Below are 15,096 nucleotides of genomic sequence, written 5' to 3'. Positions count from 1 at the left end.
GAGCTTCTCTACAAGGGTGCGCCTCACAGAATGATTGAGTATAGGATCATGTGCTTCTAGGATGTTGGAGATGGCTGAGTGGACATCCGAAACACACGTCTTGATTACCTCCCGTTCGGACCGAAGAGTGTCAATCTGTTGTTGAGAATTGGAGAGTTGAGCACTCTTGATCTTCAGGGCAGTGGTCTTCTTTGCCAAAACATCCATCAACGAGTTCTCAGCCGCCAATTCTTCTTGAAGCTTTGAGAGACGCTCGTCAATAGAAGCACGAAACGCTGAGTTGTCGTCTGTAAGCGATTGACGAAGTGAAGCAAAGGACTTCAACTCAGTAGAGACAAACGTGGCCAACTATTGAACAATTGGTTCCAACGTAGTCTTGGTGGCATCAGCACTCTCCTGTAAAGACTTTAACAGGGCAGAGGCATCAAAAAATAGTTTATCGACTTTTTCGGTCGCAGCCTGGCAGGCTTTCATTGAGGCATCGATGGCGGTGGTGGCAGCAGCGACAGAGTCTTGCTGAGCCCTTGAGAAAGCATCAACAAGCTTTTGAATGGCAGCTTCAGAGAGGGATGATTGAGACGTAGAGGAAGAGGCAATGAGCAAGTCGACCTTGTCATGGAGCTCCTTAAGATGTTTCTTTGTGACTGGAGCGTCATCATCATCATCGCTCTGGACTTGAAACGGACTGTAGTAGACCGAATCAAACGTCATGTTTTCCCCGCCAAGGAAAGGGTTATCTCCGTCAGAGACATGATCGGGAGATGGTGGTGGTGGTGAAGCTGGTGGTATAGTTGTATGGGTTGGTTCGGGTTGGGTTGTTTCGGGTGTAGGTGTAGGGTAGGTTCAGATTGGTTTTGGGTAGGGGTAGGTTCGGTTGCATCCGTATGAACCCCCGTATCAGATACGTTGGTTGTAACCTTTGCAGTTGATGTTGTGGTTGCTTCGGTGAATATTGGTGGTGGCATTGGGATGGAGGTGTTGGGAATGTGGGTGAAGGGGTTTATGGTGGGAATGGAAGTAGGAATAGTTTGACTAGGAGAGGGAATTGGAGAAGTATGGATTTGCATTTCAGGGGTAGGTGATCTGGGTGGTGTGTTGCCTCTTGGAGAGCCGTCAGAATCCGAACTCTCACCCTCTGACTCACTGGAAGAGGAAGCGATAATCAGCTTTCTCTTGGGTTGAGTTTTTCGCCTCTTGTGCTGCGGAGATTGAGCAGCTTTCGTGGGTTTCCTCTTCTTAGGGGAAGGGCCTTTAGCCCCTTTCGCCACTTGTTTCCCTCTGTCTGCCTTCTTGCCTCTTGGAGCAGGCTTGTCGGCGTCGTGGATCGATTTCAACATCTCCTGTGTGAGATCCCTCGGGCCAGAACGTTTGAACTCTTTGTAGGTTCTGATAATCCGGCTGTCAGCTGGAACGTCAGCATACATGGTTTCCGGAATGGAACCATTGAAAGGGAATTTCGAAGCATCTGAAACGATGATCTTCGTGGTATGGAATGTACCAATCGAAGACATCGGTGCACCGGCGACAGTGGGGACGTTGTACTTGTCCATTACCCACTTCGTGATCAGGGTCCAAAAACGAGCATACAACACCTCTGAATGTCGCGAAGAAGATGAGAGACTTTGGATGAGTTGTTGCCAAAGAACAAACCCATAGTCGACATTGATGCCATTATAGACCCCATATAAGATGGACAGAAACAGTCGACTTGAACCATCTGAGCCAGAGCTCCTTTCAGAAAGACCTTTGAATAGCACAGTGAACATCTCGTTCCACTGTGGCGGCAAGCATGACTTCTTGAACTTGGCGACGGAAGTAAGCACCTCCGTATAACGCATGTTGTAAAACATATTAAACAGGTGCCCCATGGGAATTGTCTCTGGATTAACCCTTGTTGGAGCAGCTTCAAACCCTAACAGAGAGCAAAAGTGTTGCTTGGAGATAGACGCTTTATGATGAGAAACGTCAAAGAAGATCCTATCGACCACTTTGTCGTAATGAGCAGTCGCATAGATCTGCGACAGGAATTCCATGGGCACTGATTCCACCCTTGATAGTGCAGGAGCAATTGGCGAATACTTCAAGCACTCGATGATGGCAAACATGTAGGAATCATAGACATGAGGGGTTAGATCGATAATGAGGCATTGTTGAGGGCGAATAGGAAGAATGTGGGAAGTGGCGTGAACGGAGGATGAATCTGCCATTGTTGAAGAGAGTGAAGAAGATGATGAACAGTTAGGGTTCAGGGAATTCTTGCGCTCTGGGATTCTTGATTGCAGTAAAGAGGTAAATGGTAGATGATGTCGCCTTTTATACTGGGGTTTAAGGAGAGAGAAAAATCTTCCCAAATCTTCTATCGAAATACGAAGGGTTTTTCCGGAATTTAACTGATGCGTGACAGTTAGGGAAACCGATGATCACTCATGAGAGAGAGTATCAGATTCCTTAGAACATGCCTCCCATCAAGCGTCGGTTGGATAGAAATCGTTTCAGATTCACACGCGCCCTTTCAGTGCTTTTTAGAGAAGAACCGTTTCAAATTCGCACACGCGTCTGCGATGGCATTTGGAGATTGGACGTTTCAAATTTGCACGCGTTCCCTTTTTACCGCCGTTTGAAATCAAATCAATTAGACTCCCGCCTGAGTCAGCAACCCTTCATCTTATCCCTGTAACGACATCTTTTGAATAATACGCCCACGTGTATGAAAATTGACCACAGCTTATAATTAACCACCAATCCAATGAAAAAGCCTGTAATTATTAGAACCAGAATTTTGGAAAATCAAAGATTTTCGTGCTAAGAGTGTAAAAGAAAAGAAATAAAACAATCCTTTTTAGGAAAAAGTGTGATGTCAATAAAGACATGAAACAAATGATTCCGGGCATGAATCTCATCCTTCAAAGTCAAGAAAGAACTTAAAGTGTTAATGTGGTTTCCTGTTGAATAACGATCAAACACCTATTAAGAAGTGTTGAAAGGCATCTTTTAATTAAGCTTTTTAGGGTGGCTTAGCTTTGATTCAATAGTCCTAATCTTGAAATAAGATAGAAAGTGAACAAAGTACTTGTGAGACCGGTGTAGTCTGTTGAACAAGTAGGTTTGAAATAATTTTTAAAGTGGCTGGTAAATATAAAATCTCAACAAAAATTAAAAACTAGATCCCAAGGGAAGAAATGTTATGGTTTTTTAACAATTTCATAGGAATCACACAAAAGAAAATTTTGAGACTTCATGAAGATACGTCCGTCAATTCATTAGTGAAAACTAGAGCAAATTAATTGTTCACCATCAATTCAGATCGGGTATTGAATTTTGGGTTTCACTCAGCTCGTAGTGGCACGAAACTAAGATCATAAACGCAGTTTTTGAGTAACCATAAACCTCAGTGGTAATTTCTGAGAGTCTCAAGGGTTACGTTTGTGAAACGAATTTAATGGAGAAATGCAATAGAGATGGTGTAAGAAATTAAAGTACCTCTGCTATAAAAAATAGGACCAAGCAGAAAACTCTTATCTCATGTGAGAAGAGAGTTAGGTAGCTCACGATTGGAATAAATGTGATAGCCTAATTGGGAAGACAAGGTTTGTGTATACCAAGTCATTAGGGCTATTATTCAGAATCTGATGAGGCTTTGGGCACATACAGCAGCATGTTTCTAGGGACACTGAACTAATTCAACCATTTCCCCACACAAATAAAGTAAAAAAAAATAAAGAACAAAATATTTTTGGAGTTTTTGATATTAAAAGAAATATTTTTGGAATGTTTGAAAAAAAATTATAAAGAAAAATAATAAAAAAATAAGACTGAAAAAAAAAAACTTTGAAAAATTTTGGAAAACCGAACCCGAGCGTTCGGTTGGTTTCGGTTTGGAAAAATTTTGGAAAACCGAACCCGAGCGTTTGGTTGATTTCGGTTTGAAATTTTTTTTTGGAAAACCAATGAACTTAGACTTTCAAAGAGGAAATGCTTTTGACAATAAGATCAACAAGTTTGTAAAACAATTGTACATGAAATTTACAACCAAGAAAACTACCTTTAATTGATGAGCGAAAGGCAGATTATTCAACCGAACCCGAACGTTCGGTCTATTTCGCTTCATACGTTTGAGTTTGAGAGGTAGTTTGTGGTACTGACTCTGATTCCATCATACCGAGCCCTTGTAGAATTTTATTGAACGACGCTTCAAGAAGGGCTTTGGTGAAGACATCAGCCAGTTGATCAGTGGTTCTAACAAAGTGAATTTCAACGTTTCCATCTTCCACATGATCTTTAATGAAGTGATACCTCAATGCTATGTGCTTAGTCTTGGAGTGTTGCACTGGGTTATGAAAAATCCTAATTGCACTTTCAGAGTCGCAATATAGTGGGATCTTTTTCATATTGAGTCCATACTCTCTGAGTTGACTCTGGATCCAAATCACTTGAGAAGTACAGGATGCAGCTGCAATGTATTCTGCTTCAGCTGTAGACAAAGACACATACGTTTGTTTCTTTGATTGCCAGCTAACCAATTTCCCGTCAAGGAATTGGCAGCCTCCAGTGGTGCTTTTCCTGTCTAGTCCACAACCTCCAAGGTCTGCATCTGAGTAGGCTTGAACGAAGAAGCCTGAGTTGGATGGATACCATAGACCTAAAGAGGTAGTTCGCTTGAGATATCGCAGAATGTTCTTCACTGCAAGCATGTGAGGTTCGCGTGGGTTCACCTGAAATCTAGCACAGTAACAAACAGAGAACATTATGTCAGACCTGCTAGCAGTGAGATACATCAGAGAACCTATCATCTGGCGATAGAGTGTAATATCAACTGCCGGTTTATCCAAGGATGGAGTGAGCTTGGTGCCGAATGTCATGGGAACTTTGACCTTTGAATCTCCCATCATGCCAAATTTTGCAAGGAGAGTCTTCGTGTAAGCTTCCTGATTGATAAAGATGCCTTCGGGTCCCTGTCTAATATTTAAACCAAGGAAAAAGTTAATTGGACCCATTGAGCTCATTTCAAATTTAGTCTCCATCAGCTTTCTGAATTCAGCTGTTAAGCTAGGATTCGTAGAGCCAAAGATGATATCATCGACGTAAATTTGAACAATCATAAGGTGGTTATCTTCCTTCTTACGAAAGAAGGTTGGGTCAACCGAACCTTGTTTGAATTTCGACATCTTTAAAAACTTTGTCAGCGTTTCATACCAGGCTCTCGGAGCTTGTTTCAGTCCATACACGGCTTTGTCCAAAATATAACAATGATTAGGATACCTTTCATTTACGAATCCTGGAGGTTGCTCCACGTACACTGTTTCTTCAAGTTCACCATTGAGAAATGCACACTTAACGTCCATTTGGTAGACTTCAAAGTTTTTGTGTGCAGCATAGGCAAGAAAGATTCTAACGGATTCCAGCCTAGCAACAGGAGCGAAAGTCTCTTCATAGTCAATTCCTTCCTCCTGACAGTATCCTTTCACAACCAGACGAGCTTTGTTTCGTATCACGTTCCCTTCTTTGTCCATTTTGTTCCTGAAGACCCATTTGAGACCAACAACTGAGGCATCTGGAGGAGTTGGAATTAGTCGCCAAACTTTGTTCCTTTCGAATTCATTCAATTCGTCTTGCATAGCTTGAACCCAATCGGAGTGATCAAGAGCAGTGTTAACTGTCTTTGGTTCAACTTTTGAGACGAAGGAGTTAAACAAACAGAATTCTACTTTTGAGAACAAGGAAGTTTGTTTTGCTTTGAGTTGTGATCGGGTCAGAACCTTTTCAGATACATTCCCAACAACTTGAGAGACAGGATGATCTCTGGTCCATTTGGTGAGAGGATGGTAGTTTGGATCAAAGGATGGATCCATTCAGCGTTTATCATCTCTTTTGGTTCGGATGGAGTTTCATCGTCATAAAGCGTATCGGCATGCTCCCCCTCGACAGATAAGCTTTTAGGAATGTCTTGAGTGTCTTGTGCTACAGAGGTTTCTGCTGGTGCTGAGCTTTCGGGTGTTGATGCACCTTCGGGTGATGAGGCACTTTCGGTTGGTGTGGTACTTTCGGTTGATAAAGTGCGTTTGGGAGCAACTTGAGAACTGTTCTCCCCCTCAACATGTGAGCTCGGTTGTGATGATGATGGTGGATCCTCCCCCTCGACTGAAGCATTGTGTTGTGGAGGGTCGTCGGAACTTGATCCTCCTTCATTCATTCTATTTGCAGCATCATCGATAAGTTGCTTCAGATGATCTACCTTGTTGTCAGGTGCGTTGGCTTCTGAGAGAGTTGTCTTCTCTGGTTCATCAAATAACTCAACGAACTTCTCAAAGAGGTTTGCAATAGAGGCGGTGACTTGGCCAGTTTGAGGAAAAATTTCTCCAGCTGTGTCTTCGTTGGCCTTTAGCTTTTTGACATAACTATCATCAAAAGTCACGTAATAAGTTTCTTCTATTTTCCTCGAGCGCTTGTTTAATACCCTGTACGCTTTAGAAGTTAGAGAATATCCCAGAAATATCCCTTCATCAGCTTTGACATCAAACTTGTTGCGGTTTTCTTTAGAATTGAAGATGAAACACCGTGAACCGAACACATGGAAAAACTTGACATTTGGCTTCCTGTTGTTGATGATCTCATAAGGAGTGAAAGTGAAGCGCTTATTGAGATATGACCTGTTCTGTGTAAAACAAGCAGCAGAAATAGCATCAGCCCAAAAATATAAAGGTAAGGAAGCGAAACTTAGCATAGTTCGGGCCGCTTCACACAAAGATCGGTTTCGTCTTTTGACAATTCCGTTTTGTTGAGGAGTGTAGGGAGCCGAGAAGTTATGACTGGTTCCCTTTTCAGCCAAGAATTGTTCAAATTCTTTATTTTTGAACTCCAGCCCATTATCGCTCCTGATGTTGCGAACGACTTTCTTCAACTGTACTTCAACCTGCTTAATGAACGTCTTTAGTTTGAGAGTCGCTTCAGATTTTTGCTTCAGAAATAACACCCATGTAAAACGCGAAAAGTCATCAACAATAACAAGAATGTACTTGCTACCACCGATACTTTCGATAGATGATGGACCACACAGATCAATATGAAGTAATTCTAGTGGTTCAACAACTTTAGTGTTTATTATAGATGGATGACTTTGACGACTCTGCTTCCCCATTTCACATGCAGCACACAAATATTCTCTATCGTACTTGAGTAATGGAAGACCTCGAACATGACCTCCAGTGACAAGTTTGTTGATATCCTTAAATTTGAGATGAGAGAACCTTCGGTGCCACAACCAGCTTTCGTCAGATTGTGCTTTGGATAACAAGCAGATAGTTGGGTTCCCTTTGATAGGTTTGAGGTTTAGAGGAAACATTTCACCTTTACACTCCGATTTGAGGATAACTCTTTTTGTCTTTTTCTCAATTATCTCCGAACCCTCATCATCGAATGAAACTTTGAGACCGGTACCTCCAACGAGCTGAGATACACTAATGAGGTTATGTTGTAGTCCTTCAACATATGCAACCTTCCTAATCGTGAAATCACCGTTTGTAATCATTCCATAGCCTTTTATGGTGCCGAAGGAGTTGTTCCCGAATTTGACATTTCCACCATTTGAAAGAGATCTGTATTCCCTTAGCTCTTCCTTCCTTCCTGTCATGTGACGCGAGCAGCCACTGTCAATGTACCATTCTTCGTCAAACTGCTCGTCACTGATAACCTGCAAAAATCAAGCAGATTTAGGAACCCAAAGTTTCTTGGGTCCTCGTGAGCCTTTCATAGGAACAGGAATAGTAAGAGAGATGTCAACGAGATATGTTCTTTTTATTAGTGTTGTTTCATCTTTCTTTTTGATGGTGAAAACCTTAATTTTATTGGGATTCGTTGCTTTTGGTTTGGACTCTGGTTTAACTGATGAAACCTTTGATTTTCCTTTTGCTTCAGTTGATGATTGAGGTTTTTGAGAATGAACATAATGGAATTTAGAACGAGGTGGAGAGGAATTAGAAGAGTTTGAAGAATTAGAAGAGTTAGAATGAGAGAACTTAGACTGAGATGGTTGCTTGACTTGAGATTCTAGGTGACCTTTTTGCTTTTGATCATTAGTGGGACCGAACCTAGAATTTTGATTTCTTTTGTTCTCTGAACCGAACCTTTGCTTTCGGTTGATGTTGTTTTCTGAACCGAACCTCTGCTTTCGGTTGTTGTTGCTCTCTTGTGATTCAACAGGACTTTTCTCTGACTTTAAGTTCCTTTCATGATGTGAGAAATAGGCATTTTGAGATTGCCAAAACTGTTTTCTTTCAGAGAGATTCTTCTTGTATCTCTGATTCCTTTGCTGTTTTTGATTTCTCATCTGCTTCGGTTGATGATGGATATTGGCTTTTGGTTTTGGTTTCCCTTTAGCTAGTTCACTCTGAACTGATGATGTTTCGCTTAAAGGAGTGACTTCTTTTGCAGGAATTCCTTTTTCTTGAGGAATACCTTTTGTACCACTAGTACTTGGCACATCGAAGCTGTCAGGCTTATTTAAAGGTTCTGGCACATATCTGCCTTTGCTTTTCCATGAAGTTCTTTCAGACAGACCTACCGTTTCATCAGCATTGTCAATTGGAGCTGACCAGAAGAACTCGTCGCATCCATCAGCATTGTCTTCTTTTACAATTGCTGTGAGTTCAGCAGTCTGATGTTCCATTACGCCTGTGACCTTATACACCTGATTTGGAGTAGTTCTAACCTTTTGATATACAACTGCCTTCTCTGCAAGGATCGGGGACTTTTGTTGGGACAAACGAGCAAACTCCACTGAATTTTCAGAGATGAGATTCTTGGGGTTTTCGGGTTCGCTCTTAACAAATTCTGAGCAATCAACTGTGTCCTCTACAGAAATTTCACTCATATTGTCGTCCTCATTAAGCTCAGATGCATTTTCAACATCAATTTTATTGTCTGAGCTCAAGTTGGCGTTCAATGAGTCAAATTTTTGTATGGTTTCGGTCCTCAGTTTCAGTTTATCATTTTCATCCAAAAGGTTTTTAAGCATGTCCTTATGGTCCTTGGACTTAATGAAAGATTCAATTTTGTCCAGTCCATACATATACGTCGGATTAACTTCCTCAGACGAAATGACACTTTCACAATTATATGCTTCAGCATCAATTTCATCCTCCTTAAACTCAAGGAAGGGTAAAATCATGCGATGAATCTTTTGTCCTATTTCACAGTCCAAATGAAGCTGAGTGATATTAGTATAAAGACGTTTAGCAATCAAACAAAAAACATTTCTCTGTTTTAAAAAGCTTTAAATTGTCTCTTTGCAAATAAATGTTTTCATCTTTTATTTTGATTAACTCTGACTCCTTCAGTTCGATCCACATCCTCCGTTCCTCACTCTTTGAAGATACCCTGCTTATTTGGTCAGTAAGGTTAGAATTGGTGACTCGAGTTTGAGTTAAACTACTGTCTAGATGAGAGATTCTTGAATTAACATTTTTTAATTCTTTTTCGTATGAGCATTGTGGGACTTTAAATGAAACAAAAACGGATTGTACCTTCTTGATCAGTTCATCAAGCTCGTTGAACTGCACGCTGAGCGGTTTTGCTGTGAAGCACAAGTCCTCTCGCTCCTTTGCGTCTCCGTTCCCACTATCTGTGTTGTATCCCCTCATCTGAGACACGTCTGTCACCATCAAGCATTTTCCACCGCTGCCCTCATCTTTCGCCACATAAGCCTTTCCATGAGAAGGCTTCCTCACTTCATCATCTTCAGAGTCGGTTGACCAGACCTGCACGCCACCGAACTCATCATCCGCTACCGAACCCTGCACAATTAAAGCATTCATAGAAGGGTTAGCAGTAGATTTCTTCTTCCTGATCTCATCCAGCTTTCTCTGCAGCAAAGCTTCTTCATCCTTTTTGTCATCCTTTTCTGTCATTTTCTTGAGGACGCAATCTTTTGCATAGTGGTTCTTTCCTCCACAGTAATAGCAGCTCACGCCCGAATCTCCTTCAGCTTTCGGTTCCTTCTTTGATTCTTCTGCCTTTGGTTCATCTTTGACCTTTTAAGAACTATAACTTCCCTGCCAATTTCTATTCTTATTTGTGGGAAATTTTTTCTTGATGAATCTCTTGGGGTTTGACACCATCATAGCATAGTCTTCAGAAGTGAGGTCGTAGTCCTCCAAGTTGAGATCTTCTTCTTCCATCACCGCTTTGCTTTCGGACAAAAGAGCCAACGAACCCAAGCTTGAGACCACACTCTTCTCCTGTAACACGATCTTTTCTTGAGATTTCAGGATGCCTACCAGTTTCGCCAAAGAGTAGGATTTAAATTGCTCATGCGCTTTAACAGTGGACACAACAGCTCTCCACTCAGATCTGAGGCCATTCAAAAACGTAACCTTCTGCTCAATAAGCTTCCTTTCAATGTCATGTTTAATCATCTTGCTAAGAAGATGATTGAAGCGATCGAACGTTTGAGTCACGGTCTCTTCGGCCCCCTGCTTGAATTCACCAAACTCAGACAAGAGTAAGGTTTGAATGGAGTGTTCAAGATCTTCGCCCGTAGAATACAATTCTCGTAGCCTGTCCCATATTTCTTTTGCAGTCGTGCATGAATTCACCAGCCTGAAAGTATCGGATTGAAGAGCGAATCTGATTAATCTCAACGCTTTGATATTGCACTGAAATTTATCTTTTTCGTCTTGAGCAATATCTTTAACGTCTTTCAAAAGATCATTATACTCCTTCTGAGTTTTAATAATCCTTGAAGTTGTTGAATGAGCAAAAGGTCCAGAAACGATTGCTTCCCAGATGAGGTATCCATTGTCCTCAGATCCTATAACATAGTCTTCAAAGTGATGTGCCCAGACTTCATAATCGTGGGTGTAAAGGATGGGAATCTTCGTTGTTGACCCAATGTTGTTCGAAATATTAATTGGATTGGATTGCGACTCATCCATGCTTGATTGAATAACCTGTTAAAAGATCAGACTTGTAATGTATTAAATTAGGGCAAAACAATAAATATCGAGTTACGTCAATTATGGGATGACGGCTCAATAAATATCAGTAAATACGGAATAACCCTAATCGAAACCTTTTTCACAGAAAAGAAGTGTATGAATTACACAGCCTCCTGCTCTGATACCAATTGATGAGTTAAAAAAAACTAACTTGAAGATCGATTAGATCTTATAACAGGTAAAATAATAAATACGAAAACTGTAAACAACTCAAGTATGGATCGAAGAATGTCGAATGATTAATCAACAATCCTCAGCAGAGCTCGATAAAGAACTTCTACTGTAGAGGATTTAGGGTTTACAAGAACGATGAAGAAATAATCTGTGATCTGTCGTAATCGCTATCTTTCGTTTTCTTTTCTAATATGCATGCCAGCATATATATTTATATTAAACCCTATCAGCTCACGGTTGGACAGGCCCAAACCGGAGTAACAAAACTTGGACTATTAACCGAGCCCAATGGACGCAATTCATCAAAAGGCTACGCTACCCAACAGGATCGCACTTTCTTAATCTTGATTTCTTGCCTTATGGTAGCACAGCTGCCCACCATGTCTTCCAAGTAGTTAAGCAGCTCACTCTTTCCTATCAATGTACCTTTCATTGATTAAGGTGCTTTGCCTTTTATGCGTTCAAAATGAGAACTCATAGAACTCACATGCATAATTAACTCGATTGGATTGGCACAGAAACAAAATAATGTCAACACGATAGGTTGTAAACCTCAACTCGTGTGATAGTGATGATCGATAAGGTTTATTTGATTTGTTCTTAAAACCTTTCAAAACCAATAAGACTCCCACTGACTCCTTGACATATAAGATTCTCTTGTCAAAACATTTCTTGACAAACAAATATTCAAGAGTTAGTGTATTTTTTATCAAAACGCTTCATAAATTGGTCTTAGTTGGTCTTTGTCTTATCCAAGACATCACAACTTTCACATTTGATGAATGTTATAAACCTTTAATACTTTTCACTCAATGTCACAATCTTCACTCTAAGACTTGTTTTGGAACGAAGTATTATTGACTTCTTGATTTAACCATTTCTTTAATTCTTGATTCCTCTTCTTAAACATACAATTGTACTAAGACTTACTTAGAGGATCAATTGAGATATGGTTCTTAATCATTAAGACCTAGCATAAAGCATAAAAGCTACTCTCCCTTCTTCTTAGAATGGAGAAACTTTTATCTTTCTACCTACTTGATTCTTCTTATTCGTTCTGCTATTGATCTAAACCCTTTAATCAATTCAGAATTACACTTAATCTTGTAAGTATAATCATATTTACTAAACCTTTAGTAAATCATGACAAATATCTTTGTTACTCTTATGGTGGACTTGATCAACACGCGACTTTGTGTATTCGATTTCCAAGTCCTTCACTTGACACTTTGTCAATGAATTAGTCTAATTTCCAAATATGAAATTTCTCATTCATCGTGCAACCAAGTTGCATGATTCCAAATTTCTGTCCAATTGAAACTTTGAGCGATGAGAAACTCTTCCTATTTGGTAAATTCTCGACTTTCCATAAATAACAGAATAAGAACCAAATCCATTATTGCTAATATTCAAACATCAATTTTTCATATACGCCATTGCAAGGATAAATAAATATTATAAAACCAAAATTTATTTTATTGCGGAAAAATTTGTCCTTACAATGCAATTCATTGAAAAACTATGCTAATACATCTTTCTTAGCAATCTAATTCTAACTCTAAGTAGTAGCTCAAGAATCTAATCTTCGAGAAATGCGATCGAAATTCATTACTTCTCGGTTAGATTCTGCTCACTTCTTCCCTTAAGCTTCCTTTCTATTCTTCGATCCTACAAAAACATCAATTGTAATCTTATCACATTATGTATTAAGAATCTAGAATAGAAGCTTAAGAGAGTTAGTCAATGGATTTTACCTAAAGCGGAGCCATACGTTTCGACTCTCCCATCTCTTAGATCTCTTAGGTAAATAGGGCAGCTTCGTCTCCAATGCCCCTTCTCTTGGCAATAAAAGCAAATCGACTCTTTTGGAACAGCACATGGAACTACTTCAGACATTGCCTTTCTCTTATGATCAAACTTTTCGATCATAGCATGTCTTTCGTTGCCATTGTCTATATCCATAGAGGTCTTGAAGGTAGATTCACCAATCAACTTTGCTTTTCTATTGCACCAAACCATTGCTGATTCAGCAGCAATAAGCATATAGGTAAGATCTATAAGGGTCACGTCGCGGTTCATCATATAGTACTCTCTTACGAACTCACTATATGAGTTAGGAAGTGACTGAAGAACCCAATCAACAGCTATTTCCTCACAGACAACGGATCCCAACATTCTTAACCTATCAATGTGTGACTTCATCCCTAGGATGTGTGCACACACCGACTTTCCTTCTTTATGTTTACTTGCCAAAAGGGCTTGAGTGATCTTGAACTTTTCAAGCCTTTGAACTTATGGGTTAGGGAGAAAAATTGGAGGAGGAGGAGGAAGTGAAGTATGATCTCTTGTTCCTCGATCGAATCGTGGAATATCATCTTCATGTGGAATGCTTGTTCCACGGGATTTGGGAAGACCATAGTTGTCTAACTTTGACATCTACAATACGGGAGAAAACGAATTCAAGTTAGTTGATTGAATGAGTCCTTAGCAAATCACCCAAATGAGATACTAAGGCTAGAACCCAACACAATATTTTGCAACTCGGGAGAGGGATGTCGTAACCCTAATTGCAGAATATTTGAAGGTAAGTGAATGACGATTCACTAATTTCCACCACGAAAAACGAAAAAGAATTTAAGTTTTAAATCTATGAAAACTCCTAGATCCTTTGAGATTCATTGAACTTTCAATGGCATGTTTAAATCTCGATATGCCCCTCTTGTTTGTGACTGGGATGCCGAGGATCACAAAGTGGGTGTGAATAACCATGCAAACTTACATGGTGCCCTCACATGTTACAGTCACCTATTCGATGTGCCGGTAAACCACACACGCTCCACCGAACTATGACAAACATTGAGTCACCCTTTGCTACCTTTGCATAGAACCATTTAGTGTGCCGGTAAACCACACGCGCTCCACTAACGTCTTTGCAAGGGCACAAAGTGTAATTTCATGGAATTGCATCAATTCACTTTTGCCTAAGTAACTAAGATTGGTAATTTTATGAAAACATTTAGTTACTTTAATAATTCATTATACTTATAATGGAAGGTTTTGTCCTATCCTACCCGTTCGGCTAACGACCCTCCACTAGTCAAGAGTGCGGTGGGTAAGAGTGGATACCCATTCAATCGCCATTTTATAGGCAATTTCCTTAAACACCCCTTATACAGCAGCTTTGTGAATGAGGCCTACTAACGGTAAGACTGACTTTTACTCATACATATATATAATGTTAGACTTTTAATGTTACATATAGTATAGGGTGTATTTTACACTTTTAAAATACTAGGTGGTCAAATTTAACAATTATACTTTTAATTCAATTAAATTTTAAACCAAAAACTTTATGGATTTATTAAACCTCTTTTAATCATACACCTTAATTAATTAATAAAACCATAAGGGTGTGATTTGAACTTTTTCAAAACTATACTAGAGTTTTAGAATTTAACATTCCTAATAAAACTTTTAATCAACTTTTAAATTCCAAAATTTGAGGGCAGGTTTTGAAACATTTCAACACATTAGGGTTTAGAATTTAAATATACATCAAAATTAAACCATTTAATCAAAATTTAAATTCCAAAACTTGAGGGAAAGTTTTGAAACTTTTTTCAAAACATTAGGGTTTTAACTATTTAAATTTCAAAACAACAAAACTTTTGGGTTCAAATTTAAACTATAAAACCTAAGAGGAAAATATGAAACTTTTCATAACAACAAGGATCAAATAACAAATAATTTAAATTAACATTTAATCACATAATTATCCATATTTGATTTGTTTAATGATTTCTTGCAAAACAATTTATCAATTTAGTCAAAATAATTAATCAATTATCTTATAAGGAAACAATTATCTTATTAATTGATAAATATCTTCAATTAGATCAAAATTATAGTCAAATATATCATATAATCGCAT

The sequence above is a fragment of the Lactuca serriola genome, chromosome 2 (assembly GCF_051521515.1).
Source record: "Lactuca serriola cultivar US96UC23 chromosome 2, Lser_US96UC23_V15, whole genome shotgun sequence".
Taxonomy (NCBI): domain Eukaryota; kingdom Viridiplantae; phylum Streptophyta; class Magnoliopsida; order Asterales; family Asteraceae; genus Lactuca; species Lactuca serriola.
This window is presented reverse-complemented; position numbering follows the sequence as displayed.